This window comes from Mobula hypostoma, chromosome 4, assembly GCF_963921235.1.
Source record: "Mobula hypostoma chromosome 4, sMobHyp1.1, whole genome shotgun sequence".
Lineage (NCBI taxonomy): Eukaryota > Metazoa > Chordata > Chondrichthyes > Myliobatiformes > Myliobatidae > Mobula > Mobula hypostoma.
The window spans coordinates 70,605,928-70,612,339 of record NC_086100.1 but is presented as its reverse complement, the minus strand read 5'-3'; the positions used below and the strand labels follow the sequence as shown (position 1 = coordinate 70,612,339).

Sequence of the window (6,412 nt, the reverse complement as noted above, 5' to 3'; positions counted from 1 at the left end):
AAGGAAGGGGAAAGATGCCAGAATAAAAGTTGAGGTGCCAGGGTACGAGGATAGCTGGAATGTGGTAGGTGAAGCCAAGTGGGTAGGGAAGGTAAAGCGCTGGAGAAGGAGTCTGATTGGAGAGGAGACTGAACCATAGGAAAAAGGGAAGGAAGAGGGAGCCCAAGGGGGAAGTGATAGGCGGGGAGAAAAGCTAAGAGGCCAAAGTGGAGAATAAAAAGGGGTAGAGGGAGGAGGAGTCAGATACCTCCGCACAGTAGAAAGAGTGGCATGTAGGATTTGGAGGGAGAAGCTGCAGGGGAAGCAGTCAATTGAATATGTGAAGATAACCTGGTGGCCCTATCTCAGTCTCATTCTGGTAAAAAAAAATTCCTTTCCCTTATTTGTGCTCTTCATTCTAAAGGTAGCATTTAGTTTATTTTTCTCTTGTGAATGCTGCTTATCTGATGCCAATAAGTTTATCATTTCCCTTGTGCATACATGCACTTGTGCACACATACACAGAGCTGTGGTTTAACATTGTGATATGTAATCTTTAGCAGCATCTACACTTGTGAAACTGGCTACACTGCTCTTGCTCTATTTAAAAGCTCTTTAGTTAATCAACAGCAAGCAAAGCAATGGAAAATGGTTCCATGGAGTCAAACAGTACAATCTTCGATGTGAATACTCTGTTTGCATCTGCTTTTGGGTTGACAGTGGTAGTTGGATTACCCCTGAACAGCATTTCGCTATGGGTGTTCTGCATAAGAATGAAACTACAAACTGCTCCTGTCATTTATTTGACTAATCTGGCAATATCAGATCTGCTCTTCATTCTGTCATTACCTTTCAGAGTACATTACTTTATAACTACTCGATGGCTTTTTGGAAATCTTATTTGCACTCTATCTGAAACAATATTTTCAGTGAATTTTTATACAAGTACTTTATTTATTACATTAATAAGCATTGATCGCTATCTAGCTATAGTTCATCCTTTACAGTCAAATTTTCTTAGAAGTCCGAAAGTGGCCAGCATTGTCAGTGCTGTTGTTTGGTTTATTATCATTTTGATGAGTTTTCCAATTGCTTTTCAATATCAACAAAAGGATCATATGAACAGTACGGTATGTTATGAAGGATATTCAGCTGAAACTTGGAAATCTGCTTTTAATCTCATATTACTGATAACAATGCTTGGATTTGCAGTGCCTTTTGTAATCACTGTCACTTGCTTTTTTGCTGTTGCCAGAGTTATGTTCCGAATCAGAAAAGAAAATCAGACATTTAAAAGATACAAAATTGTACCATTGTTTCTACTAAACATCGGGGTCTTCACTGTGTGCTTTTTACCTTTTAATGTTACTTTGGTAGTGTATGGACTGTACAAAGTAAATGATATCTCAGTGAATGGAATATATCTGGTTCATGTCATTACCATGTGCTTGGCCAGCATCAGCAGCTGTGTGGATCCCATTGTTTACCATCTTACTAGCATGGCTTTCAAAATCGATGCAATGAAGAAGGTAAAGGTGACCGTCAATCCAATGGATTTGATAAAAACAGGACCTCATGCTAACAAAGAAAGCCTTGTACTCGGTAAGTGAATGATTTACAAGTCTGGATATGCATTATATTAAATTTTCTGATTCTAGGGAATATTTTACTTTGCGAAGTAGATGCCGATGTTGGAAGTATTGTATGCATTTTAGCAAGATGTACAAAATCTCTGTCTCTATAACAGAGATGTTTTTATGGCCTTTGTCATGTTCAGTAAAATCAATCATTTGATATCAAATGTAGTGAAGTGAGTTGGCTGAATAACGGCTTTTGAACTGGTAACAGGCAAGATGCATTGTGGAAGTAGTAGATTGTTGGTCTAAAAGTCTGGACTATTGATCTGGAACCATTAAATCAAATCCTATTTGAGATGTTGTTGATGTTGCTGGGTAGCCTCCAAACTGATGGCATGAATATCGATTACTCCTTCCAGTGAAAAAATACCTCTTCCCCACTTCTTCTATTTCTCACTCTGGGCTTTTATCTCGTTTCACCTGCCTACCATCTCCCTCTGGTGCCCATCCTCCTTCCCTTTCTCCTATGGTCACTCAACCCTCCTAACAGATTCTTTTCCCTCCAGCCTTTTACCTTTCCTACCCACATGGCTTCACCTATCACCTTCTAGTTTGTCCTCCTTCACCTCCACCGACTTTTTTTATTCTGGCATCCTCCCCCTTCCTTTCCAGTCCTGAAGAAGGGTTTCAGCCCAAAATGACAACTGTTTGTCCATTTGCCTGACCCACTGAGTTCCTCCAGCATTTTTGAGTGTTGCTTTGGATGTCCAGCATCTGCAAAATTTCTCATGTTTATAATTTCTATCATCTATGTGTCCATCCAAGTATTTCTTCAATGCCCTTAATTTATCTGCCTCTACCACCACCCCTGGCAGTGTGTTTCATGCACCCACACTGCGTTTAAAAAAAAACAACTTATCTTTGACATCCCATCCATACTTCCCTCCAATTACCTTAAAATGATGCCCCCTTATATTAGGCATTTCTGCCCTGGAAAAAAAGTCTCTGAATATCCATTTGATTTATACCTCTTATCATTTTGTACACCATCAACTCTCATCCTCCTTTGCTCAACCTATCCTCATAAGACATGCACTCTATTCCAGGCTGCATCTTGGTAAATCTCATCTGCATCCTCTGTAAAGCTTTTTTATACTTCTATACTTTATACTTTATTGTCGCCAAGCAATTGGTACTAGAACGTACAATCATCACAGCGATATTTGATTCTGTGCTTCACATTCCCTGGATTACAAATATTAAATATTAAAAATATTAAAAATAGTTAAAATTAGTAAATATTAAAAATTTAAATTATAAATCATAAATAGAAAATAGAAAATAGCTTCCACATACTTCTTATAATGACAGGACCAGAACTGAGCAAAAATTTCCAAGTGTGGTCTAATAGAGCTGCAGGGTTTTATAGGGCTGCAACGTTACCTTGTGGTAAACTCAGTCCCCAGAGTAACAAAGACCAATGCATCATACGCCTTCTTAACAACCCTTTCAACTTGTGCAGCATCCTAAGTGATCTGTGGACATTCATCCTTCTCTGACTTCAGGCACATGTTTCCTCTACTATCCCTGATCAGTCCTACCCTCACTCTAGTCATCCTCCTGTTCTTTAAATACGCGTAGAATGCCTCGGGGTTTTCCTTAATCCTACAGTTTTTAGTTAAGTCCAAATGATCAAGGAGCTTCAAATAACCGTAGTATGATCAACATTAGAAGCAAAAGCAAACAGCTGGAAGGACGCAGAGGTCAAGCAGTAACTGTGGAGGAGGATGAAATGTTGACATGTCAGGTCAAGGCCCTGCCTCATAACAACAAGTCAAAAATTCTCTCAACCCATTGAGTTCGTCCAGCTGTTTTTGATCCAGTATCTGCAAACTCCTCTGCAACTTTCTTTAGATTTGCCACAGGATTTTCCAACCAATAATCATATTGCCCAACCAACAGGTCACAGGCAGTATCATCATGAATGGGCACTATACTGAAAGGTTAGCTGAAATGCTTCCTGACTTGCTGTTTATTTCTGACATTTTCTGCTTTTGTTTCAGATTTTCAGTATCTGCCCTTTTCTCCATAAGGATCAGAAATCAGAAAGCAGAGCTAAAAGGAACAGGGAAATAGAATGGATGATTTCTGAAAGAGAGATAGACATAATGAAAGAAAGGTTGAATTCAAAGAGGTAGAGAAAAAGAAGAAACACATTTAGAATTTTAAATTTTTAGATGTTTAGGAATTTCTAATTTACATGCAATGCAAGTTGGTAGTCAGTAACATTTAACATACTGTAAAGGGGAATGCAGACTTGAAATCTTAAGTCTTAGCACTTTATGGAAAGGCATCAGGTTACTAATAGTTAAGTACAGGAAGATTCTGAAAATAAAATAAGATTAAAGGCAATATGTACTTAAACTGACAATGAATTGTGATCTATTCGTGCTTAAAGCATGATCTATTCACGCTTTGCTGTGCATCTATGCCTAATCTGTCGTTGCTACTCATTTAACATAAGCAGTTTAAGTGCATTGAACCATGTCTTTTGGGTCACTGAAGTTGGGTCAGTATAATTTTATGATCTTTAATATATAACCAGCAAATTACCTGAGCATAATTACAAAAATTGTATGTGGTAGGGAATAAGTCACTTTGTTGTTACAGAAAATTTCAAACATTTACAAGGTTTGATTGTAATGTTCCATTGCACCTCAGTTAGAGTCATATAGCACAGAAATAGGTCCTTCATTCCACCAAGTCCTTGCAGGCCTTCAAGCACCCATTTTCAGTCAACCTACTCAGATTCAACTTCATTCTATTCACATTCCTGTCAATTTCCCCTAAATCTAGCACCAATGGACTAGGAGCAATTTACAATTGCCAGTTAAGACTATAAGACCTTAAGGTATAGGAGTAGATTTAGGCCATTTGGCCCATCAAGTTTGCTCCACCATCATGGAAGATCCGTTTCCCTCTCAGCCTCAATCCCCAGCCTTCTCCCCATAACTATTCATGCCCAGACTAATAAAGAACATCTCAACCTGTGCCTTAAATATACCCGATGACTTGGCCTCCACAGCCACCTCTGGCAATGAATTCCACAGATCCATCACTCTCTGACTAAAGAAATTCCTCATCCTCTCCATTCTAAATGGACGTCCCTCTATTCTGAGGCTGCGTACTCTGTCCTACAGTCCCCCACCACAGGAAACATCGTCTCCACATCCACTCTAGTGAGGCCTTTCAATGTGATAGGTTTCAATGAGATTCCTACAAATTGTTCTAAATTCCAGTGAGGACAAGCCCAGAGCCATCAAACGCTCTTCACACAATATGCCTTTTCACCCAGAATCATTTTTGCGAACCTCCATTGCACCTTCTCGAATGTCAGCACATCCTTTCTTAGATAAGGGGCAAAAGGACGCAAAATCCACCACACTGCACACAGTTCTCTCTCACTTGGACAACAAAGACACTTATGCCAGAATCATGTACATTGATTTCAGTTCAGCATTCAATACCATCATCCCGCAGAGACTAGTGGAGAAACTCTCTCTGCTTGGCCTTAACACTGCCATGTGTCGCTGGATTCTGGATTTCTTGACAGAGAGACCACAGTCAGTCTGTGTTGGCAGGAACATCTCTGACTCCATCACACTGAGCACTGGATCCCCACAAGGCTGTGTGCTTAGCCCATTGCTGTTTACACTGCTAACACATGACTGTGCAGCCAGATTCAAGGAGAACCTGATCATTAAATTTGTTGATGATACCACAGTGGTGGGGCTCATCAGCAAAAATGATGAAACAATATACAGGGAGGAGGTCAAACACCTAAAGAGCTGGTGCAGTGATAACAACTTGATGCTTAATGTCACCAAAACCAAGGAGATGATCATCGATTTCAGACGGTCTCAGCCTGAGCACATACCCCTCAGCATCAGCGGCTCCACAGTGGAGAAAGTGGAAAACATCAAGTTCCTTGGGGTGCAGATCTCGGACAATCTCACCTGGTCCAGGAACACCACTGGGATTGTGAAACAGGCCCAGCAGAGATTGCATTTTCTGAGGAAGCTTAAACAAACATCACTCCCCACTAACATCTTAACTACATTCTCCAGAGGCGTGGTTGAGAGTGTGCTGACCTTTTGTATCACAACCTGGTATTCCAGCTGCAGTGCTGTCGACGAAAAGCCTTGCAGAAGGTGGTTAGGGGAGCAGAGAAGGTTATTGGGGTCTCCCTACCTTCTGTCCAAGACCTCTTTCAGAGTCGATGCCTCCAGAAGACAAGGTACATCATTAAAGATCCCTCACACCCTCTCCATGAACTGTTTGTTCTTCTGCTATCAGGCAAACGTTACAGGAGCATCAAAACTAAAACCACAAGGCTACTAAACAGCTTCCTCCCACAGGCTGTCAGACTGCTAAATAGCTGCTCTACTTGACTCTGCTTTGGACACTTTTAACTCACACTGGACACTTATAACTTGATTTTAACTGACATGTGGCTGTTGTGTTTTACTATTTATTGTTATGTTTATTATTTAGTGTTGCGTTTGTTCTGTTATGATTGCACTGCTCCTGGGAAACACTGTCTCATTCTGCCCTGCAGAGCTGATGTACAGTTAGAATGACAATAAAGTTTTTTGAATCTTGAATCTTTAATCTTGAAAACTGCACAAAATACGCCATGTGAAATCGCAGCATTGTCTTATGAAAGCTCAATATTACCTTCTTGCTTTTATATTTTAGACCATGAAACGAATGCTAACATCACATTGGCCTTCCTCACCACCAACTCAACCTGCAAATTAATCTTTAGGGAACCCTGCACAAAGAGTCCCAAGCCC

The 6,412-nt window shown here is 40.2% G+C and overlaps 1 protein-coding gene across 1 annotated transcript in view; it reads left to right on the top strand.

Moving 5' to 3' along the window:
* The first annotated feature begins 391 nt into the window (after window positions 1-391).
* Window positions 392-6,412, top strand: part of LOC134344818 (lysophosphatidic acid receptor 6-like) — a 54,601-nt gene continuing 48,580 nt past the window's right edge. Inside the window, exon 1 of the transcript XR_010017530.1 lies at window positions 392-1,581. The gene's annotated coding sequence lies outside the window, so the exon portion shown is untranslated. The remainder of the gene's footprint in view (window positions 1,582-6,412) is intronic.